This window comes from Musca domestica, unplaced genomic scaffold (assembly GCF_030504385.1).
Source record: "Musca domestica strain aabys unplaced genomic scaffold, Musca_domestica.polishedcontigs.V.1.1 19, whole genome shotgun sequence".
NCBI lineage: Eukaryota > Metazoa > Arthropoda > Insecta > Diptera > Muscidae > Musca > Musca domestica.
Window position 1 is genome coordinate 8,429,307 of NW_026712245.1, and position 26,320 is coordinate 8,455,626.

At 34.6% G+C, this 26,320-nt stretch overlaps 1 protein-coding gene across 1 annotated transcript in view; it reads left to right on the forward strand.

The window, feature by feature from the left end:
- Window positions 1-697: 697 nt before the first annotated feature.
- LOC101889529 (uncharacterized) overlaps window positions 698-26,320 on the forward strand; it is a 156,743-nt gene continuing 131,120 nt past the window's right edge. Inside the window, exon 1 of the mRNA XM_059121230.1 lies at window positions 698-2,228. The gene's annotated coding sequence lies outside the window, so the exon portion shown is untranslated. The remainder of the gene's footprint in view (window positions 2,229-26,320) is intronic.

Consider the following 26,320-nt stretch of genomic DNA (forward strand, 5'->3'; position numbering starts at 1 on the left):
GCCTCCACCAACTAAATTCCTTGACCAATTTTGGTGTGCCGGTGTGTGAGTGTGTATGTGCGGGTGAGTGTCTGTAAAGACGATGGCATGCATTAGTAAACATTTTGTTAGTCAAATCTGCAGTGACAGTAAATCTATCAAGTCATGACTAAAACAAGTCACAAACATGACACGTGAGACATATACATACATTCCTAGCACATCAGAATATAGCGACAGCATACACAAACACATGCACCCACGAGTGTGCCCCCAAAGCGAGGGGGTGAGAAAAACACACGAATGTCTAAATTCGAAATTGAGTAATCAAAAGAGAGCATAAGCGAGAAATCTCACCACACTTTGGGAGAGAGTGATTTTCTTGGGACTCTTATATTGTGTGGCTGTGTGTGCGTGGTAGACAAACCAAAGAAACCGTTTCATTATTTGGGTTTCCGGTATTCGCTGGTGGTGAGTTTTAAATGCTCTTATATTTTTTCTATGTGAATTCTCTTATACTGCCCTGTGTCCTTATTATGTTTGGGTTGAATGTTTGTGGTTAAAATGAGAAGAAGAGAATTTTCGCGAGAGCAGGCCTCTCAAAAATAGGGTGATAGAAAACCCGTATTTCGAATACGTAAAATTCCTTCAGATGGACGATGTGTTTTACATGCCAGCATACGAACCACTGCCGTTCCAAATCAGTTAACTCGGAAACGTGGTCATGTTAGTTGCGAAACAAATACGGCAGCGGTTATTTCGTTTTGCAAGAGCTCTACCAAAACTTCAACAAAGTTGAATGGAAGAAAAACAAGGCATAGCAAATCCAAGCACAGATTACTTTAGCCTGTTTACGAGGAATTAGAAAAAAAAAAAAAATTAAAAACACACGAAACGAATTTTGAAAACGAGTGAAAAGGGAATTTTACTTTTCGGAAGCAAAGGATAGTTTGGCTAATTGAAAAAAGAAAATATTATTTGGCCGGGAAAAAGTATTAAAAAGCAGTGATTTGAAAACGAATGGCAAGGAATGTTGCAGTGTTCCTGTAAAAGAAAGCACCAGCACTGCCATTGGTAATAACCCAACCACAATTAGCACCCAGTTCAAAGTGCCAAAAACCGAATGGGTTCGCATTAACCCCCCATCCAACCCCCCCACACACACACTCTTTCTCGCCTAAATACATTCGAGAAACCACAACTACAACTATAAGTGAAAAAAAGAAAAAAAAAATAATCAAAAAATTATATGTATGTAAACATGATTGTAGGTCTGTGTAGGTGGAAAAAGGAAATTCGCAGGTGTTTTACCAGTGTGTACGTATGTGTATTTGTTCCCGTAAATATATGTAACTCAGCAGCCGCATATCTTTTGGCTCCATGCATTTGTAATAATAAAAATAATGAAATGTGAATATATGTAAGTTCGTGTGCGTTTGTGTGTGTACGTGTGCTTGTTTCTCTCATTGTTTGTTTGTAATAAAATGTGCAAATGTTAACCTGGTTTTTGGTGAAAATAAATTTTTGTCATCATCGTCCTATAAATTTGTACACACATATTCCTACATACAAACATACCTGGGTTTGAGTGTTATTTATATATATATCACAAGCAGCTACAACGTGTTTGTGTGTGTATATGTGTCCATGAGGAGCGCGCGGTTTTAGGTCGGTTCGTATCGTTTGTGTGGAAATGTGATGCTGGATGTTTGGCTGGTATTTGAACGATGACCCGTTGTCGGTCGTGAGGTTTTTGTTTCTTTGCCGCCACAATTACAATCAGCAAAATTAGAGTCCCGAAAATAAATTCTTAGTGGCACGACAGTGGTGGTGATGGTAGTATGGCATACAACTACAGCAACATGAAATATTCACAATAAAAAATAAACAAAAATTTTTAAATAATGGTCAAGATACATAAAAAAATAATATTCAAATTTTATCAAAATTAAAGAAAACACCTAGCAAACAAATAATTTAAGAAAATGCAAAAAACCCAACAAAAAATCCTTAAATTAAATAAGAACCCGCGAAACCCCCAACAACGCATCTTAAAATTCAATTGAAACACTTTCAATTTGTTACTTCTGTCATTCGTGCAACCTGATATCAGCAGTCTCAAACAACCTTAGCCTTAAAAGCAACCTCAACCTCAAGCAGGCAAGGCAACACCAGCAGCATAGTGGCAGAAGTGCTCTTCTTCTTCTTCGTCGTCGCCTTAGCTTCTGAGACTCAAATTTGCATTGCGGGTAAGAATCATTATATTTCACTCGGTTTTCCTTTATCTCTTTTGTCGTTGCTGTTAATTTGTTCAGAGCTCGCACCGTTTTCACCCCAGTCTGTGGTTTCAATGAAAGTTCATCAAATTCATTAGATTTGACATGAATAAATTGTCATCTGACTGACTGACTGACTGACAACAGAAAAGAGCGAGAAGAAGAAAAAGAAGCAGTCGCAGCTCTTAAGTACTGCTCAAATATTTTGTTGTTTTTGTTCATTAACAACCAACAAAAAAAATAGATATTTCTGCGGATTTGAAATAGACAATTATTTTAATTTGTTATGCCAGAGTGACTTTGAAGGATTTTTTTTGTTGGGAGGGGAAGTTTATTGTAAATCTACATCTCATCGAATGGAATTCAACTTAATTGGCTGTTACAAAAGTAAGAAAAAAAGAACAAGAATAAATTTATGTGTATCGGAACAAGAAATCTTTGGATGAAATATTAAAGATATTTTTATCTTTCCAATTTGAGGTTAGTAGAATCAGTTTTTTTAACAGAATTTAAAAATGGTTTATTTCAATTTTTGTATTTGAATTTCATAAGGGGTACTACAGTCCATGACAGAAAATTGTCTGTGAAGGTCCACGTCTTCGTATATCTCTCATAAAACGGTACCTTCCGATATTCGTTATTTTCATGATTTTAGCGATATTATTCACCGGAATTGTTTCAAATGTTGTGTTTGAAGTTCGTAATGGTTACTACAGCCTATGACAGAAAATTGTCTGTGCAGGTCTAAGTCTTCGTATAGCTCCAATATAAAGGCACCTCCCTATATTCGAAATATCGATGATTTTAGCTTATTTATTCACCGATTTTTTTATTCAAGTTTCGTATTTGAATATTGTAATGGTTTATGATAAAAGTTGCCTATGCAGTCCACGTCGTCGTATAGGCCCTTTAAGAACGGCTACATTCGGTATTTTTAAGATTTTAACAGAAAATTTAACGGCCGAACTTACAGTTGTTTTTACTTGTTTTATTATTCTTAAAACCTTGACGATATTCTTTCAAAGGTTTATGTTTCCATTCGGAACCACCACATCAATTCGCCGAAAAAGTTAAAAAAATCGAATTTCCCTGAATATATCTGTTTATACCTTCAGCTGTGAGGCTGCAGATATAATTTGCTACGACCAAAATGTCTTTCTGCCAGTCTATCTGTAGAGTATCCGATTATGCTCAAACTCATCACATCTTAAAATTTTAGATAATCTTAGATCAAGTTCCAAGATGCGTAATATCGGTCCTTTTCTTCCTCTACTGGTACCCCCTAAATGGTAAAAATGTATTGAATTACAAACATTGAACATCTCACAAGAAGAAACGGGGGAAACCGATTTCGTTCAAACTTGGACTATAGCAATATTTTTTAAGGCCTAATGTTTGTGGGAAACGGTCTATATCGGCCCGCTCCTTCTTACAGCCAATTATTTATAAAATGTGAAATACGATTGTCTTAAAACTTAGCAACTCCATATCTTTAGACAGGATTAAATGTGCCATTTTTCTGACACCTCGTTCACAAGCGAGTCAACATTTTATTTAACATTGACGCTTATAATATGCGAAATAAGCGCCTATTCTAACTGTCAAAATTATACCAAAACAAGATGTAGTGTGAAGATAGATGGGATGTGGCAGACCGTATGTGGTGCCAATTTTTCGGAATAACTGCAATGATCATAACATTCAAAATATAAAAAAATAATAACTCTCGTAAAAATGTTAAATAAATGTCGAATATTGATTAAACTAAACACATCATAATATCATTTATTATTACAATTAGCTAATTCTCTATAATAAAAGTGACAAAATTCGAAAAAATACCCATACCCATATATCTCATATAAAACCAATTGGGTGCACCATAAAGTGGTAAAGTTGTGTTAATGTAGTTCATTGTTCAGTACACCAGTTCCTAACGTATGAGCGATTTTATATATTTCGTATCACTCATACGCAGAGTTCACGGTACTAGATGAGGAAATAGTACGTTCAATCAAATTAGTTTGAGACAACTCTAGTATGTGGTAATATTTCTATAAAACTTGGGTCTGAAGAGAGCATTTAAAATATTGGCCATCAATTGCTAGTACCACCCCTCGAAAGGTGAAAAAATGTTGCATAAATGTATGTTGGTCTACTTCTTGTGGTGCCTCTTTCACAAAGATTAAACACTTCTTGTAATTATCGACCTCTTAAATCGGGAAATATTTCTATGGAATTTATTTATTAAAATTAAAATTTAAAATTTTACCATTCAAAAGAGATGTGCGGAAATGAAGTTTGTCTTCCAGATTGGGAAATGAGGCACGTTTAGCTGTAAATATTTCGATACTAGATTTTGGCTCTTCAACACCTAAAATATTTTTATGTGTTTTTTTAATTTTTATCGCCTCGTAGGAAATCCAATGAAAAACACATTTTGCATATTAGGAGATAAAAGATTTCTTTCAATTTGTTAAGCTTATAAGAGGAGACAGCTGAAGCAATATGACTATATTTTCTTTTTTTAATCTAATCGGCAAAGTTTGATAATAATATCATTATGTTCAATGTTGGTTCAGCATGGGTATAGAATTTGTTTTATATAAGAATAACTATTTTTCAAAATAATGACCATTTGCTGGGAAGATTTGAGAGTCGGCCAAAATGATCTATTTACACCCTTTGTAGTAAAGCAATGAACTATTTTCATTTTGATCGATGTTGTCTCTTTTTGAATCATAAAATATATTACGATGAGTGAATTTAAATTTTAATCATAGGCTTCGTTTCCTTTATAAACAATTTCTTATGTTTTAAAGTTTGTAAGGTCTATGGAAGGTAGAAAATACATGGCGGACAAATTTTTGAGTTGTTCGAAGATTGAAAAATCGAAAAATAAATTAAAATCGTATGTTTTTTTGTTGAACAATTTTCTCACTCACCAGTCTTGAATATGAAATATTATTATTATATTATTATGTTCTCTTTTAGCAAATAAGACCTTTGAGGGAGAGGTTCTCTAGTATGTGTAAACAGGTATTGGCCAACTCAAGATTTGATCCCAGTATGATGGAAATTTGATGTAAAATATCAGCCCTTGGGAAGTTGTGTGTCCAGCCTCTCAGGCTGAGGGATGAAACTCTCTAGATGGATTTCAAATCTCTTAAAATCAATTTCGACGACAGATACATTAGGTTTAAAATATTGTAATAAAGCCCCTCATGCGAAACTGCTCATTTTTTTTTTTTTTTTGAAATTTTGTTATTCTGGTCACTGTTAGTGTGTAAAGTTGAAATTGGTTTGCAAATATGTGCTAAAAAGTACGATAGGTACTTTTTGGTATATGACAAGGGAATGGTGTTGGCAAAGTGAAAGTTGGAAGAGATAGAGTTGGGAATCTAAAATTTGGTGTATTTGTACGAGTACGAAAGGTACTAAATAGTACTACATTTAAAAGGAAAATTTCTTTGTGTTTGCAATTAAAATTCGATTATTAAACTTATTTATTTTTTAAAAATCTTACATATATTAAAAAAAATTATTTTGTATTAAATTAAAAATGAATTTAAAAAAATTTAATGTTTGTTTTTTACAATGAATTTTTGTTTTCAAGTAAATCGTGATATTCTGCTGAAATTCAGATCAAATCGTAGTTAGGCAATTTCAGTTATATACTTCTGATACCTCCCCCACAGAAAGAGAAAGGTTAATCTGATTTTGCTCCAACTTTGCATATACTAATATTTGCATCAATGCTAGGACAGGTGCGAAAACGGACAATACCGGTCCACTCCATTAAGTACCTTCCCTACAAACGTTCAAAATTTGGAATAATTACAACTCTTATAAAATGTGATGTAAGAGTCCAATTGTCTTCGGCCCACTACACCAATTGCCTCCCCCACAAAGGGTAAACATTTTGAATAATTATAACCCTTATAAAATGTGATGTATGCATCCGATTGTCTTAAAATGCAACACATCCCAATATTTTTATAAACCCGAGATCTGGTGTTAAGATGGAATATATCGGTCCACTCCTTCTGGTACCTCCCACACAAAAGATCGAAATTTTAAATATTTATTAAGTTCAGAAAACACGAAATTACCATCCGATTCCATTCAGACTTGGATCATCTGAATATTTCCATTAACAAAAGATATGTTATAAACATGGTAGAGATCGGAATACTCCTTCTGGTACCTCCCCTGCAAAGGGTGAAAGTTTTGAATAACCAAAACGACCATAACATCCGAAAAAGCATCCAGTTCTCTTTAAATTAAACATATAACAATATTTCTTCTGGTACCTCCCCCACATAGAGTTCAATATTTGGAAAATTTTGCACATACAAACATTTTTGTTGACAAAAGATCTGTTGTGAAAATGGCATATATCTGTGAATTTCCAATACTTTTATCTTTACAACTTGCTAAGTCTAAATATTGCTTTCAATTAGAAACCTGAGATGAATATAGAATTTATGAATTCGCATAAAATTGAATAAAAAGATTCGATTTACCTGTATTTTTTTAATCCGATATATTTATGTGTATTTCATGAAGTATGAAAATGGAATGCTTCGGTCGACTACACTTGGTACCTCACGCACATTTTAACATTTTCTAAAAATTATCACATATCCCATATAAAGTGAAGGAAGTTACCAATAAAGTTCAAACCTGGCACATCGTAATATTTATATCACATATGTTTAGGTCTGATACAAAGTGAACAACATTGGCCCATTACTTCAGAACCTACTGCATAGAAGCTCAACAATTTAAATAATCATAACACAAGTCATAATATATTTTAATTATCGAACATTGGCTGAGGGTATACATCTGTCGGCTAAACCGAGAGATACTTTTTAACTAGTTTATTATTTAAAAAATAAATAAATAAATATATATTAAATAAATAATTATAACTATTTATCTATAAAGACCGAAGAAAAATTCCAATTTGCTTCAAATTCCACACTTCGGCTCATTTAGGAATTGGCAAAATTTTAAATAATGTGAAAAATTCCCTATTTTATACTGAACTTCGCACTATATTGCATATATGTACAAAAACTATATCAAGAGTATGTATATAATACCTCTGGAACCTACATTGCATGAGATCAGAATTTAAAATATTATAAACTGCCAAAACTGTGAAATTCGTCTATAATTATTTTTTAAATTTCGCATGCCCATGTAATAATTACTGTGTAAATGGGATGCATCGGTCCACTTCTTCTTGTACAACTCCACCCGCTCCACCACAGAAGATTTCTAAATTTTCAAAATAAAAAAAAATTAATCATAAATGAAACCAAGTACGAGAACATTGGCCAATATTAGTCTACCCCCTTTCGTACCTCCCCAATTTTTAATAACGAGCTATAAATACTGTACATAACATTCTAACTTATCTCTCACATCATGATTTATTTCCATTTTGTTTATAATAACACATTTTTTATCTCTCAAAGAATGTCTCGATTTATTTATATACGAATATTGTTAATTGGTCATTACCCCTAATTTTGGGACTTTTTAGTCCAAAAATAAATTTTCCCCAGAAAATTTCAACCACGCGCTGTCTGTGATTGTTTTTGCAGCAAATTACTGCTGTTATTTTGATATTAACCCAGCTTATTTGGGTCCTTTGTTTTGTTGGTAACTAACTGTGCTGATGAATGAAAAAGGTCTCAGTTTACAGTTCATTGGACACAATTAATTTTCCACATTTCCATGAAATGGCCTAAAAGATCCCCAGTTAATTGGGTTAATTACAAATGGGACATATAAACAAACATTTACAGGCTTTTACGCAAATATGGGAGACGAAGAAGAAGACGAAGCCTTGTTGTGCCGGCCCAAAACAAAAAATACAAATGCCGGGTTAATAGACTGACCCACAACCCATGGCTGGATGGCTGACTGGAGGTCAATATTTAAATACACAAATTGTCCAAAGATTTTAATTTAAATGTTTCATGGTTTTATTTTTGTTGGATTTTTTTCTGTGAATTCTTTGCATGATATTTCTGTGTGAAGAGCATTAAACATCGTTGCTGTAGCTGCTGCATAACAAACTCCTTTAAAATATTGTATAAGCGGATATTTTTCTTTTACTCGCCTATCGTCCGGATATATTTCAGTTTGTTTATTTGCCTACTGGCCAATACGTGGCCAATTGGCAAGACACGTCATCTTAAGGCCTTTGCCAGCAAGGCATGGCGTGTATTTGCAGTCATTATTTTCGGTTTTTGGCTCGCTCTCTTTTCCTCTGACTTAATATGGGCTAAGAAGCTTAAAGTGAAAAAAATGAAATGAAATAAAATTGTTGATCGAACAAATACACAGTTAAATGTTGGCGTTGCTGTTATGGCAAAGTTGTTTTGCATTCCTCTCTACACACATACAAATAAATATACCAAGTATACGTGACGGATGTTTGGTGCGATAAACGTAAATGTTTGTTTAAAACTTTTTTTAAAGAACGCAATAATCTTAAATAACCGGAAAGTAATATTATAGTTGAATATAACATGAAACGAAAGAATAATTAACATATAACGGATATAAAAATATGAAATTTAAAAAAAGCTGGAACGTAGGGTTTGTCGTCTGCTGTATACCCATATCCTAGAATAGGCATTAAGTTTTATACCCTCAGCCATATGGCTAGAGAGGATATATCATTTGATACGGCTAAAATGTGCTTCAACGAAATATCGGTTTTAGACCCTAGGCCTCTTTGGACCAAATCTATATCAGCACATTTGGAGTCGATCTGGAGTCTAGGACATTTGGAGTCGTAATGTTATTATAAAACTTAGATAGAGTTCGGAGATGGGCACTCCACTCCTCCGGAACCTACTCCACAGAAGGTCGAAATTTTCCAAAAAATGTTTTACTGCACAGAAATAGAAAGGATGATCCGATTTTGTTCCAACTCGTAAATCCTAATATATGCATCATAGCTGGTCAGATGCGAAAATGGTCACTTTCGGTCCACTCCATCAAGTACCTAACCCACAAAGGGTCAATATTTTGAATTATTATAACTCTTATAAAGTGTGATGACGAGTCCGATTATCGTCAAATTATTATACAGAGTGAGATAAAAAAAACCACAAACGCTATAATTTTTACACTTCTCTTAAATTTTACTGCATGAAAGCAAAAAATGTCGGATTCGAATTGGTCACCTTTGGCACGAAACATTGCCTTCAAATGGCCAATGAAACCGTCACACGCTGCCGAATATTGCTCTGCGGTATTTTCGCTTATTCCCGACGAAGCGCTAACTTGAGGTGATCGACACTTGGGCATTTTTTAGTGCCAACCTTGCTTTCCAAAATACTCCAGCCACATTAGTCCAACGGATTGGTATCCGCAGATTTTGGTGGTCATTGTATGCTGGAAATGAAAAAAGGAACCTCATTTTGTAACCATTCTTGGGTGGCGCGTGCTGATTGCGATGGCGCTGAGTCCTAATATAATGACCAAGGTCTGCGTTTGCGTGCCCAAGGCTTTAATACACCCTCCAAAATATTTTCGCGATAATATTCGGCATTTATTCTGTTGCCACGGTCGGGGAGCGACCATCGGCTATTATGTCGGCCCACATCACCGCCATCACCATGGCCGGCGCTGAGTTCTGGTAGCCAACCGAAGGTGCACATTTTCAGCTGACCTCTTTAGCAAGTAAACACGATCCTTTTGTTTGTTTACAAACTGCTGGACAATGGCAGTTCACCACTTTCGGCCAATCGAAGCAACTTTTTAGCTCTTTTGCCTCTATTTTATTTCTGTTGCGGTGTGAGTTTTTGTACTTTTTGGAATTTCAATGGCTTTACCCCGAGCTCATTTTTCAATATTTGCCGAACGGAGTATTGCGATATGTTCAGCTCACGAGCCATTTTTCGGCCACTGCGACGCTGGTTTCGATCAAGTAGCTTCTTTACTTTTCGAACCATTTCTGCTGATGTTACTGTTTTCATCCTTCCACTTCCTTGACGTCGAGCTACGCTACCAGTATCACGGTAACGGGCGATGGCACGAGACACAAAAGATTTATTCGTATTTAAATGCTGGAGTGTTCTGACGATAACCACTTGTGGTTTTGCAGCCAAATATAAAGAAATCACACTATCACGCTTGAATTCCATTTTCTGGAAGATTCTTTTGTACACTAGAAAACAATACAATGAGCTGTCAGTGGAATAATTTTAACAGTTGTCGGACGAGAGGCAGAGTTGACAGCAGTCTGAAATTGGTTGCAGTTTTTTTCGACTCACCCTGTATATTTAGAGTTGCTTTTACTCAAAATATTTGAACTTTGGGGAAGATACCAAAATATACCGATATTTTATTATGGCCGTTTTAAGGCCATAATTCGTGCGAAATGTCACCAATTCGAACAAATATAAACTTATTCTAAAATTTGATGCTATTTCCGACATATTTTGCTTTCAATCAATAAAATTTAAAAAAAATGTAAATAATATGGCGTTTGACTTTGTTACAGTTTTTTTATCTCACCCTGTATTTGTGCATGCCTCGAAATTTATTCTTATATTTCATCATGTGCAATATGGGATATATTCGTCCATTTATGCAAGTATCTTACCACCAAATGGTTATGAATTTTGAAAAATCATAGATTTCATATAAAATGAGCGAAGCCCATTCAATACGCAGGGTACATTTTAAATAGAATAAAAATTTTGCATCTCTTTTTCGTTTGAATAACAACAAAATAGGTATGCACATTGTTTGCACTGCAATGATTTGTTCGATTGGCAACTGTTCAATTCTTTTCCAAACGTATTACAAAAAAAAAAAAAAAAAAAAACACTCTGCAGTTTGAGGCCAATAACCCCTTGTCTGACACTAATACTTAAAGACACTTAACTATGAAATAAACCTGCAACCAAATTGGCTCCGAAGAACAAAAACTACTGCCAACAAGCAGAATGTGTTTAGAGTAAATGGACGAACGAGCGAACAGATTCATGGCATTAACATTTGAAGGGCTTCAGAGAAAAAATTAAATTCCAAAGTGATTTTCAATTTCTTGCTTTTCTCTGCACAAGTCTCAAGTTCAGTTGTGGGAGGGAAGACATCAAGGGTAGTTAATCGATACAAAAAGAAAGAAAAAAACATAGGAAATCGGTAATTTTCTCTAATACTTGATGTAAATGGAAGTCTGTGTAGAAAGAAAAACGAAAAAAGTAACATTACAAAGTGTATGCTCCAGGATCCTATTAGTTACTCATTTATCATGTCATTTCCATAACTAGAGAAATTAGTTTGGAGAACATGATACAACATAATGTTGCAAAAGAAACAGAAATGAATTTGGCCTTGGGGTCATATAAATTATAGATTTTTAACTGTAACTTTGTCTCCCACCCTCACTACCTTTCCCCTTTGGAGCAAAAAGGGAAACGATTAAATAAACCAACATATATTTACAAAAATTGCTAAAAGGATTCTGTTTACCCAACCACTTGGAATTCTCAAAAGACGGAGAGAGAGAGAGTGTGGAGAGAGGGAGCGGAACAAAAACAAAGTTAAGCTGAAAATCAAATAACCAAATCAATTTGAGTTTTAACAAAACGAACACACAGCAGAAAAGGTCACTGAAATAAATCAAAGCCAAACAAGCTGAAATTAATTGATGTGGTGGTCACCAGCATGGGTAGTTAACCATAAAACCGACACTTTTCCAATGCTCCCAATGCAAAATACGACAGCAGCAGCAGGAGTTGTAGAACAGGAGAAGTACATGCATTACTCTGTATATGTGATATATGTGTGTGTATTTTCCCACGAATGAAAAGGTAGTGTAATTTGATTGCTGCTAAGTGGTCGGTGTTTTCGGTATTTAAAGACTCAATCACAGTAATGTTGGCAATAAATTGTTTTGAAATCTTTATTTTGAAAGAATTTACCCTTTTTATATTAATGACATAAGCTTTCAAAACCAGTAGCCATTGATTTATAGGTTTATTTAGCTAATATTTTAATTAAAACGTATTAATAGAGATATAAACATTTAAACGAGGGAAATAGCCTCCACTATGAATTAAAATTTATAAATACGATGTTATGTAGCGCCTGGAAACTGAAAGTAGAAAAAAAAGAAAGAATTAGTATTTTTTTTTAATTTTGTAGTAAAGCTTAGAAAATGATGGTCAAAACCTCAAAATTTTTAAAATCAACAAGTAAAAAAGCTGTAAGTTTGACCGGGCCGAACTTTTAATACCCATCACCATTTGGTACAAATATGGCAAATTCCAAAAAAAAAAAAAAATCCGTTAAAAATTCTGTTAAAATTTTAAAAATACCTGCATAGACTACTTTTGTCATAAGTTATTACAATATTTAAATGCGAAACTTGAAGAAAAATCTGTTTATAATGTAGCTAAAATCATCAAAATACCGAATATAGTACGGTATTGGGGGCTATACGAAGACGTGGACCTACATAGCCCATTTTCTGTTTTATGCTGCAGTATTTATTACGAACTTCAAATATCAAATTTGGAACGATTAAATAATGTCGCTAATATCATCAAAATACCGAATATCGGGGGGTACCGTTATATGGGGGCTATATGAAGACATGGACCTACATGATGGCTTAGGATGTAGTATCCATTACGAACTTTAAATACCAAATTTGAAACAATTCCGGTAAATAATGGCGCTAAAATCATCAAAATACCGAATATCGGGAGGTACCGCTAACCTGCCTACTGGCAAAACTTAACCTGCCTACTGGCAAAATATACATGTGTGTAAAATTTTAGCCTTCTATCTCAATTTGTTCGAAAGATAGCGTGATTACAACACGCTATGCAAAATGCAAAACTCCTTAAAGTGGATATAATTTTTAGCTACAGCCTTGGAATATGTGACCTTGTTTCAGAAGAACTCTGTATTAACAGGGTCTGACAGGGTCCAAGTCTAAAAATATCAAATCTTCACAGCAGATATTTTGTTAGCAGAAATGATGATATGTGTGAAATACGAAGAGAAACGAATTCTAAATTCGGAAATTATGATAGTTTTGGTTATTCAAAAATTTTACCCTTAGTGGGGAAGGTACCAGAAAGAAGAAGAATGGTCAGTTCTCAAACATCTTTATAACAGATATTGAGTTGATGGAAATATTGTGACGTACCTCGGAATGGAATTTTATGTAAATTTCGCGTTGTATGAGCTTCATGAATAAAATGTTGACCCTTTGTGGGGGATGTACCAGAAGGAGTGGATCGATCTTCAATGTAATCGGACTATTACATCACATTTTATAAGAGTTAAATTCATTCAAAATGTTGACCCTTTTTGGGGAAGGTCGCACCAGACCTAGCACTGATGCAAATATTCGAATTTTCAATGTTTGAGCAAAATCGGATCTTCCTTTTTCTTTTTGTGCAGTAAAATATTTTTTTTTTTTTTTTTTTTGAAAATTTCGACCTTTTGTGTGGGTGAGAAGTAATAGACTGATATCCGAACTCGATCTAAGTTTGACAAGAATATTACGATTGGCCAAGTTTTGACCATATCGAGTGCACCAGCCAGCCTGACAGACAGATGAGCATCGCTAGATAGACTCCAAATGTCCTAAAGAGACCTAGTTCTGAAACCATTATTTCGTTGAGTCACGTTTTGGACGTATTAAATGATATGTATGGCTGTGGGTATTTTTATATATTTTTTTTTTTGCACAGAAATATAAAGTGGTTCAGTTCGGAATGTGAACTCAAACGTTAAAAATTCTTAGTTTGGGATCATGAAAGTAGGCCACTGTTTGAGCTTGTTTCAGGATGAGATGGACTTTTCAAGAATTCGTATTAACTTTGAATATAATTTTGTATGTCTGGTGGTTGTTTTGTGATAAAGATATGGTTTTGGAAATGTGTACTACAAGTGGATGGAAAGTACTAAATAGTACTATATTTGGTACAATTTGGTATTGGGTGAACAAATAGTGATGTAAATCTCAAATTTGGTATTGTGTTTGATGTTAATTTGTAGCCTGGTTATATGGAGTTGTTTTCAGAAATATTTGGTATTGGATGTAGGTATATAAATAGAATTCTGAAATTTCATATTTAGATTACTGGTGGTGTATGTGTTTGAGGTTTGATTTGGAAATGTGTCCTATATTTGTACGAAAAGTACACAATTGAACTTAATTTAGTACTGGGTGAAGGAATAGAGCTGAAATTCTGAGATTTGATATTGGTGTCCCTGTTGGTGTCTGTGGTTGAGAGATGAAGCTGGTTTCGGATATGCGTACTATAATTGTTCTAAATTGTACTAAATTTGATAATAGGGGAAATTTAAGAGCTTAGATCCTGAAATTTGATATTAAAGTCACTGTAGGTATATGAGGTTGAAATATGGAGATTGTATTGAAAATACGTACCGCAATTGTTTGAAAAGTACATAATGCTACTATATTTGGTATTGGGTCAAGGTATAGAGCTGAAATCCTGAAATTGGATAAGGATGTCACTGTTGGTATCTAGAGTTGAGATATGGCGACGACGAAATACTTTTGGACAGAAAACTTGGATGTGACTTCATTGTGCAATTGCTTTACTAGTATCCTCCTCGGAAAACTTAAAAATAAAAGATTTTGAAGAATTTTAGGCATGAAAGGCAAATATTTTCCTATTATTCTTCCATTCCAAAAATGATAAGACTTGAATAAAGTGAAAAACATTAAAGATCCGAAAATTAATTACGATGTATGAAGTTTTTGATAAAAAAAACTTTGTCAAATTGAACAAATGGTCCATTTAAGTACTAAAAAAAGGCCGAGCGCGAACTTTAGCAACGAATCTAGAATTTTAAGAGGAACTTTTCGCAGACGAAGAAGCGACACTTGCTGTAAAATTTAAACAATTTCCATTAAAAAAAATTATAAAATATTTAATTTTTTTTATCAAGGCTTACTTCCATTTAGACAATCCGAATATGATAAGAAAATAGTGGAACAGCTTCGAAATATTTAATATCGGAAATGGTTGCCGTGTCATTAACCCCATGTATATAACCCCCCTTACAATGTCATAATCCCAACAATGGAATGGGGATTATGTCCCAGAAAAAATTGGTCATATTCCACAGAAAGTAGCGGATATAATCCCTATCATAATGGGTATGTCCGAAACGAATTCGGACATTAACAGTGTGCGAAAAAAATTGATATTTTCCGGCACCGGCTATCGCGACATTCATCCGTTTCTAGTCCCACCCTTCTACTATGTGACTATAATGAAACAGGACTTGTATTGACCAAGAGGCTTACTTACCCACCGTGATTTCAAAATGCCAGTTTAAAAAACTTCAGTTCGGACTGTGGCTCCAAACCTTAGAAAATTTCAAGTTGGGGATTCAGTATTTTTATCTTTCTTCTGTGGTCAAATTGAATGCTTCTCCCGAACCTGTTATATACACAGCTGCAGAGAGCATTATTTGTCCTATAAACGTTAATGTAAAACCTTTAAGACTTCTGAAAGCTTTACTTTCCGCATTATATAGTTATGTAATATTTAAGGCCAAAATACCAGCTTTTCATGCAATTACTTTATTACAAAATACCAATTCCAAATGCATCGATTTTCAACATTTTACAATACATAAGCCAAAGCCTTAAACAATATATTTAAATGGGGGCTTTAAGGAAAATCCCTAAAATGTTTCATTTGCAGCCATCCTTTCGCATCAGAATAAGAACAACAACAACAACAACAAACCATATGCTTTTACTTCATTCGAGACCCACAAACCCAGCGGCACATTTTTGCTCTCACAGAACTGCGGGTGGGAACAGCAGCCAAGTATCCATGAAGAACTTTTAAAGGTTCGTTTTTAGCATTAAGTGAAAAACTTGCCATGAACAGCAACAACAACAACGGCAACACAAAAATGGTGAATTGCCCGACGCACGCACACACACACACCCACACGTCTTCCCCCGCAACAAAGTGGTAAAGACAGAAGTAGTAGTGGCAGCAGCAGCGGTTGCAGTAGTAGAGAAAGAAGAAGGAAAGGCGTTTATTTTTAGTAACATATGATGGTGTTATTTTTATAAAACATATTTGCAGGCATGACTGCTTTCTTTACTGGTTATAATTTCGCCAGGCTCAATGTTAGTTTCGTATGCCATGGCATTGCTGATGGTCTTATGCTTATAGACGGATGAAAGGACGAACGAACGAATCAACGAACATTGAATATTCCAACATTTTTGGGGGCTGGAATCATCGATTTCAATTGCAACTCCGTTGGCTGTAACTAACGAACTTACTCGCCAGTTTGATTTCGACCCAAAGACTTACAGTGTTGAGTAATATTCCTGCCCACCATCGCTCAACACTCGAGTTTGTTCGAGGTTGATGTAAAGGAAAAGTTTCCCTCTGCTTTTTGGAGATGGAGAACCAGCAAATGCTGCAATGAAAATGAATTAAAACAAATATAGAAAGAGGAAAACATTTATCGGAAAACTTTGTTGGAAACAGTCACTAAATAGAGAGATATGCCATTCAGGCACTCTCTCAGATAGTAGTTTTACATACCAAATGTGCAGTAACAATGTAATCAATGTCATTAGCATTCATTTGCCGGAGAGGGGATGTTGGAAGTTCGTTTTAGTTTGAAGGGACAAGAAAAGTGAATTAAATGTGAAGCAGGTCTTAATATTAAGAGGTAACATGAAGAGGAATATTTTTATGATATAATTATTTTTTAAGAAGATTGATTTTGTATGTGACCATTTTTTATGGCAGAGTTTTTAACATAAGAAAGAAACAAAATCTATAATGTTTAATTTTTTTGAAGTCTCCAATAAAGTATTAGTTTTGGAAATGCGTAGTGAAAGTATAAAAAAATACTAAATTATACTAAATTTAGTATTGGGTTAAAGCATAGTGCTTGAAATCTGAAATTTGTCATTATGGTCACTGTCACTGTATTGGGTTTAACTTTGGAGTTTATTTTGGATATACATGCTAAAAAAGTACTAAATGATACTTAATTTGGGGAAGGATTTAGAATATGGAATGTGGGTCGTTGATAGGGTCTGGAAAGGTTTTTTTTGGAAATAAGAGTACTAAAATTAAAAAATTCCGTACCATTTGTATTTTATGTAATTTGTATTTTTATGTAGATTCAAAAATGTTATTTTGGTAATGTGTACTAAGTGTAAGATCTTCACTAAATTCGGTTTTATTTGGTTTTTGGTGGAGCTGGTTTGGGATGGAGCTAGACAGTTTGGTATTGAGGTCACTGTTGGTGGGCTAGTTTGCAATAAAATTTTATACCCTCAGCCATATGTGTAGAGAAGGTATATATAATTTGATACGGCCAAAATGTGCCTCATTGAAATAACGCTTTTAGACCCTTTGGACAAACCCCTTTTTAGGACATTTGTAGTCAATCTTGTCCGTCCGTCTGGCTGGTTGGTGCGCACGATAACTCTTGAAGGGAGTATCCGATTTGGTTGCACTTGGTACCTCGTAATATTTTTCTCAAACTTAGATCGAGTTCGGTCCACACCTTCTGGTACATCCCCCACAAAAGGTTGACATTTTCAAAAAATATATTTTCTGCATAGAAAAAAAAAAAAACGATAATCCGATTTTGCTCCAACTTTGCAAATCCTTATATTTGCGGCAGTGCTAGATCAGTTAGGAAAATGTAAAATGTCGGCCCACTCTTTCAAATACCACCCCCACAAAGGGTCAAAGTTTTGACCCTTACAAAATAAGAGCATATTTTAAAGAGTTTTCCGCAACAAATTTGAGTAGAAAATCATGTCAACCGATATCATTATTTAAGGTTTATTACAACTTTCGTGTGGTTTAAATGTGAAGTCCGATGGAACATATAAAAGAGATAAAACTTGTTCTAAACATTAAACATTTCACAACTCAAGAGAGAGATAAACGGATACAGTCCAACCACAATTCAATTAGCTCAGCCACATACTTTGATTTATAAAAAGTGTTATTCAAAAGGTTGTCTTTTTGGAAGGGAGCTCCTAGAAAGTTAAAGGCGAACTTATATTCCACAATATTAATATCGGAATTTATATTTTTGAATTTATTGGGAGACAAACAGATTTTCCCCTCCAAAACATGGGTATATTTTAATGATAAAGTGATTCAATTTCCCCAAAAAACCAGAATTTAGTAGCAATATGTTAAAAAGATTTTTTTTTAAACTTTAATTTTTTTTACAAAATTTGATATCCGCTGAAAACCTCTTTTCTAATAAGAATGTCATTTGACCGAAGCCAAAATACTACTCTAAAATATTTGTACAAAAAAAAAAAAAAATACAAAAGTATTTAATTTTCATACTTCATCTAATATAGATAGAAATATTGGCATGGAAAAAAATATAAAAATACAGGAAAATCGAATATTTTTATACAATTTTATGCGAAATCATAAATTCACTTCGGGTTTCTGGTGAAAGAAATACTTACATACAGCACGCTTTGACAGATAAAAGATTTGAAAATTGTGACCCTTTGTGAGTTAGGTACCAGAAGGGGTTCGCAGCTATATAGCATCTTCACAACAGATTTTGTGTTAGCAAAAATGTTTGCATGTATGAAATTTGAAGAAAGTTGGAAGCTTATTTCGCTTTCTTTGAAACCTGTTGTCCACTTTCGTACCTGATCTCGCACTGATACAAATATTAGGATATGCAAAGTCGGAGCAACTAGATCGAATCCTAATGCTAATTTATCGAGAAATCTACTTATTTTATTGGAGATATATTTATTTTTTCAAGTTGTTTGTTCAAAATGACCGATAGCATATTTGCGCCAGTTCCAACAAAATTGATAAAAAATATTGAGATGTGCAAGTAAAAATCGTATATTGATTTCCCACCTTACATTAGTTGTATTTGTGTGGAAGATACAGGAATGACTAATGTTGCTCATTTTCGATCCTGACCTATGACTTTTTTTTAGTATTACGTTGTTCGAATTTTGAGTTCAATGTCGGATTTAGTATAACTTTTGTGAGGCAGTTAACGGTATATTCCATTTTCGCACTTGTTCCAATATAGGCAAAAATATAAGAATGTACATGAATGTGTTTGATGAAAAATAGAAAATTATTTCAAATTTCAGAAGAGCTTTGGGAGGGAGTTACAATAGAAATTGATCAATATTTTCCTTCTGACTTAAATTTTAACTAAATATTACGATATCTCAAGTTGGAACTACATCGGACCCCACCATTCATTTCTTGAACATTTTTGTACTTTTATGGGGAGGTAACCGATCCCCTCGATCTTAGTTCTATAATAGTATTACGATATACCAAGGACTAAACCTTCGTGCGTTCAAGATGACATTTTGGGGGTATCAAATGATTCATTCCCCAGCCATAAGGCCTATGACCTTGGATTCCCTGGAGACCCCCTTAACCAATTTTAAAGTCGAACTGTCTTGAGTTAAAAATAAGTGAAGCTTTTAAGAAAAGTTAATAGGATTATGCTAATCTAGTTCGTAGTTCTGTGCCCAAGTTCCTAAACGTATGATTGATTTCATGAATTTCATATCACTCATACGCAGAGTTTCCATACAAACGAGTGGGACTAGATAAGGAACTGGCTGGTTTGATCTACGACTATCGATTTGCACAACTCTACTATTAAGTATTACGATATATAAAGAAAGTGGGTGGAAAATTCAATATGCATACTGTTCTCAATTGTTGTCAATTAAGAAAAATAGATTTTCTGGGAAAATGTTTTACGTTTTCACAGAAATCAATTTTTGGGTATTTGGATTTTTTCATTTCCTTAATAGTTTTTTCCTACTATACATTTTCCTATTTTCCATATTATTTTCATAGAAATTTCTTTAATTTTCATAATTTTATCCTTGTCTTACATTAAACCTTTATCCTAGAAGCCTTGGAAAATATCCATGTCCAACAAATTACATCAATGATAAAATATTAGATTTTCTTACTTCATTTCAGATTACTTTCCTTTAGTTACAATATTGGTGTCATCACCAATTAATATAAGTTGTTGCAAAAGAAAAAAATCCCATTCTAAGAAAATTCATTATGTCCTTTGCTCGCTCGTCTTTCATTTCTGCGAACGGAAAGAAAAGGACAAAAAGAAACAAAAAAAAAATGGCAACAGCAACAACACGGGACGATAATGAAAAATTGTCAACAAATGCAATATAAGTGTTACACGAGTTGAGAACAAAGTAAATGTTTGAAGATTTCATTACATTCTGTAACTTCTTGGCTGGCATCGCATCGCATGGCACAGTGCGGCAGTTACATTTTTCTTGTTGTTATTCCATTGAAAGGTAACATCTTAAAGAGGAATGGCAATGGCAAGATGAAGAAGAAGGTGGAAGAAAAATCCCATCATCAGATAAGATGGCAAACATAAACAGAAATAAAGTGATTCTAAGCGATGTTTGAGAGTGAGATGGCGGGGCGGATTGCTGGTTGGCTGGCAGAAAGATTGCTGAATGAGTTGTCAAGGACATTGGTTTTGTTTCTGTGATTACTTTTCATCGTCTTTTCTCTGTATTCTGTCGTTTTCCTCTCTTTTTCCACTGCTTTATAAATTTCTTTACACTCTATGCCTCTCTGCACTTCCACCCCCACCCCAGCACTGCGTCGGCATTGTGAACAACCTTTTCTTGCTAATACTTACAAGATTTTAATTACTGAACTTTTTTTTTTGATTCACTGAGGTTGTCGTGCGTTGGGTGTCGATGGGGTGGGGGTGTGGGGTGATGTTACGACGACGATAACAAGTACAAGTGCAAAAGTGTGGTTGGTATATTAAATTGTTGTTCATTTTGCAGTTTCTCGTTTGTTTTTTTCTTCTTCTTATCTTCGTTTTGTTTCCTTTAATTGTACGAGCAATATTGAGAATGGAATGAAACGCAGTTAGAAACTTACCTTCAATTGTAATTGCATTTTATGGGTGTAGTTGTAGAAATATATAGAATTTAAGACAATATTAATTGTTTAACAACAATGTACAGGGTGAGATAAAAAAACCGGAACAATGTCAAAGGCCATAATTTTAACATTTTTTTTAAACTTTTTTTAACAAAAGCAAAAATGTCGGAAATAGCATCAAGTTTTAGAATAAGTTTAGATTTGTTCGAATTGTTCACATTTGGCATGAATTATGCCGCATTGTGCTCTGCGGTATTTTGGCCCATTCCCGGGGAAGCGCTTGATTGAGATGATCGATACTTTGGTATTTTTTAGTGCCAACCTTGCTTTTCAAAATACTCCAGACACAATAGTCAAACGGTTTTGGTGGCCATTGTGTGCTGGAAATGAAACAAAGAACCTCATTTTGTAACCATTCCTGGTGCGTGCTGGGTCCTGTTGGAATGTCCAAGGTCTGCGGCCAAAATGTTTGCATGCCCAAGGCATTAATACACCCTCCAGAATATTTTCGCGAATAACATTAGGCATTTATGCTGATGCCACGGCCGATTAATACGAGCGGAGGGCGACCATCGGCTGTTATGGCGGCCCACACTATCACCATGGCCGGCGCTTGAGTTCTGGTGGCCAACCGAAGATGCACATTTTCAGCTGACCTCTTTGACAAATAAACACGATCATTTGGTTTGTTTATAAACTGCTGGGCAACGAATGTTTTCTCATCGGATAAAACAAAATTCAGCAGTTCAACACTTTCGGCCAAGCGAAGCAACTCTTTAGCTCTTTTGAGCTTATTTTCTTTTTGTTGAGGTGTATGTTCTTGCATTTTTTAGAATTTCAATGGCTTTACCCTGAGCTTCTTTTTTCAATATTTGCCAAATGGAATATTGCGATATGTTCAGCTCACGAGCCATTTTTCGGCCAAATCGCTTCTTTACTTTTCGAACCATTTCTGCTGATGTTGCTGTTTTCTTCTGTCCACTTCCCTGACGTCAGGCTACGCTACAGTATCACGGTAACGAGCGATGGTACAAGATTAATTCACATTTAAATGCTGGAGTGCTCTAACGATAGCCACTTGTGGTTTTCCAGCCAAATATAAAGAAATCACACTATCCCGCTTGAATTCCATCACGAATAACTTTTTTTTCTGGAAAATTCTCACCAAAATGCTTTGTACGCTTCTAAACAATATACTGAGCTGTCACTGGAATAATTTTAGGCAGCAGTCTGAAATTGGTTGCAGTTTTTTCATCTCACCCTGTATATGATAAAAATTTTAACGATAAAATAAATAAACTTTATTTCAATGGCAATGGAAGGGGCAGGGGTTTTAGATGATATTAAAGAAATTGAATTTAAAATTTTTAAAGATTTCCCATTTAAATTTATGATTCATCCTACATTTCCTTGATGCATTTAAACCACCACAACCACCCCCACCCCTCCATTTCCATATGACTTACATGTGGAAAAAAACCCCAACATTACTCTCATAAATATTTAAGGGAACCAAAACACTTTTATGCAAAATAAAAATAAGAAACAGGACCAAGCAATTGGGATTCTTAGAACACAGAACCGTTGAAACTTTTACTTTCTCGTACTGACCTAAAAAATAACTTCTCAAGTAGAACAACTTCTTTTGTCACTCAGGTGCGAAGAAAAACAACTGCTTTTAGATTTCTTCTGTTTCTTTTGCTTTTTATGTTGGCTGACATTATTCTTGAATGTTGTAGATATGTATGTGTGTGTGTGGAAACAAACCTAAATAAATGTGTCAAACAAATTTACATTTTCTTGCTTACAAACGTACACACACAAACACACCGAGAGAGCAAAAGAAAGATGCTCAAGAATCGGAACAAAGTCGTGTCAAGTTATACACACCGATGAAAGCGAAAATTGCCATTGTAAGAAAATTCATTTAAGAATTTATTTGATGTTTTACATAAAAAAGTTTATATAACTTTTTCTTTGTTGTTGTTGTGTTGATGTCATTAGTAAAGGTTGAATAAAATGCGGACAAGGTGAAGACAGTAGAGCATACAGCAGATTTGAATTGCAAAGAACAATATTTTAAAAGAATGGAAGAATTTGGAATTTATGGCATAAGATATGAAAAAAATGCCAATAATAGCTTTATAGATGGACTTATAAATAAATATGTATGAATATTTGTTGGACGCTTGGTGACTATCGTGGGTATGTTGTTTAAGTGGTCCAAACGCTATTTTGGTCTTTCGAGATATAAGTGATTTTAACGGTACTCTCCTTCTGATTCTTTGCGCAAATTTTTTACAAATCTATGTAAAGAAGCTAACATTGCGTGGTTTTCAATAATTAGATGAATTATGTATCGAAATAAGAATTTTTTAAAAATTTCAAAAAATTGAAAAATTTCAATACTATTTTTGTATCCTCTATAATAAAATAAATAAAATAAATAAAAAAATAAAATAAAATGGAGTGTTTATTAATTCTGTTATTCCGTATGTAACTCCTCGAAATAACCATTTTAGACCGTAGATATTATTGATTTTAGTGGTTCTACCAGTCTTTCTGTCTGTCCGTAGAACTCACTAAATTCCGAAATGAATTAAGTAGTTTTATAACATATAAGTCAAACTAATTTTAGGACCGTCGAATTTTCGGTATTGAAAATGGACCATATATGTCGAAGTTTTGGCTTATTATATTCTTTCAGCAGACACTAGCTTTAAATTTTCCAAAGATGATATATTATCATTAATTCTAGCAAATTGGAAAATGTTTAGCCTGAGACCGGTGATATATAAAGCCCCACCCTATAACAACCGAAATACAAGTATACGATAACATATCGAAAATTCCAGCGCATGGCCAAGTTTATAATTCAGAAATTTGGAATATTGGACATATTATAGATCACCAAAGTGGTGCAGCGGTGAGAGTCGGCTACATTTTTGTAATGCAAGCTTATCGTATGGTAAAACAAGTAAAATAGTATCAGTTGGCTTTGCCGACCGATGTATGCCTTGAGCTTTGATTATTAAAGCTGTTGATCCTTTATGGGAGTGGTTCCGAAGCAGTTGGCCAATATTGACCGATTAGTATCTGACGTAAAACTGATAAAAATATTACAACGTGAGAGATTTGTACCATAACGACTACTTCCTTAACTTTATATCAGATATGTGAAAATTTTTGGAAAATGTGGAAATATGTGTGAAGTACCAGATATAGCGGACCGAAATATTCCACCAATACCGGTAACAATATTGGTATGTGCAAAATTGACGGAAATCAAACACTTATATCCAATATCATACAGAATAATAAATTTCGATAAATTACATATTCATATCAGATTTCTGGTTAAGACTTGTTTCGCAAGCTATGACATACAGAGTGAGAAGAAAAAATTGCAACCAAAACTGCTGTCATTCTAAGCCATTCGTCCGACAGCTCACTATATTGTTTACAAGCGTACAAAAGCATTTTGTGAGAATATTCTATTTCTGATGGAGTTCAAGCGTGATAGTGTGATTTCTTTCTATTTGGCTGGAAAACCACAAGTGGCCATGTTAAACTACTCCAGCATTTAAATGTGAATAAATCTTTTGTGTCTCGTACCACCACTCGTTACCGTGATACTAGCGTAGCGTAGCGACGTCCAGGAAGTGGACGGAAGAAAACAGCGACATCAGCAGAAATGGTTCGAAAAGTAAAGAAGCGACTTAATCGAAACTCGCGTCGCAGTGGCCGAAAAATGACTCGTGAGCTGAACATATCGCAATATTCCATTCGGCAAATATTGAAAAATGAGCTCGGGGTAAAGCCAATGAAATTCCAAAAAGTGCAAGGACTTACACCGCAACAGAAAGAAAATAGACTCAAAAGAGCTAAAGAGTTGCTTTGCTTGGCCGAAAGTGGTGATCTGCCGAATTTGGTTTTCTCCGATGAGAAAACATTCGTTGTCCAGCATTTTTAAATAAACAAAATGATCGTGCTTACTTGCCAAAGAGCTCAGCTGAAAATGTGCACCTTCGGTTTGCTACCAGAACTCAAGCGCCGGCCATGGTGATAGTGTGGGCAGCCGTAACTGCCGATGGTCGTTCTCCGCTCGTATTAATCGACCGTGGCATCAGAATAAATGCCGCATATTATTGCGAAAATATTCTGGAGAGCGTATTAAAGCCTTGGGCACGCAAATATTTTGACCGCAGACCTTGGACACTCCAACAGGACTCAGCACACAGCACGCACCACCCGAGAATGGTTACAAAATGAGGTTCCTCGCTTTATTTCCATCGCACAATGGCCACCAAAATCTCTGGATACCAATCGTGTCTGGAGTATTTTGAAAAGCTAGGTTGGCACTAAAAAATACCAAAGTGTCGATCACCTCAAGCAAGCGCTTCGCCGGGAATGGGCCAAAATACCGCAACATTCGGGCAGCGTGTGCCGATTTTATTGGCCATAATTCATGACAAAGGTTACCAATTCGAACAAATCTAAACTTATTCTAAAACTTGATGCTATTTCCGTCATTTTTTGCTTTCATTCAAAAAAATTTAAAAAAAATGTAAAAATTATGGCGTTTGACTTTTTGCAATTTTTTATCTCACCCTGTATTTAAACTTACCATATTGTGGTGCTTTTCGACAATTTCATTAGGTAATGGTGTCGTATGACTAATATGAATGGAAATAAGTAATGATCATACGCACCTGTTATACACAGAATTGGTTTTCATAGATTTTCAGAATGGGTTCAAAGCGGATCTGTCAATTTGTAATAAAAATCTTATCTATTTTTAATTCGCAAAAATTCACATTATTTCAAAAAAATCTTAAGTTTGTAATAGTTTAATATATTATTTCTAAGAAGCCTAGTATGGCAGGGACCACAACAGTGGGTCCCTTTGCATACATTTGGTATTTTATAACTGAATCGATTTTTTGAAAGTGATAATAAGGACCCCAAGTTAGCATAGGACGGATTACGTTTTCTTTGGATTATATTTTCTGGACATATTTGAACACAAAAAATTATTTCGTTCCCGTATTATCAAGGCAAAGCCATTCTCTC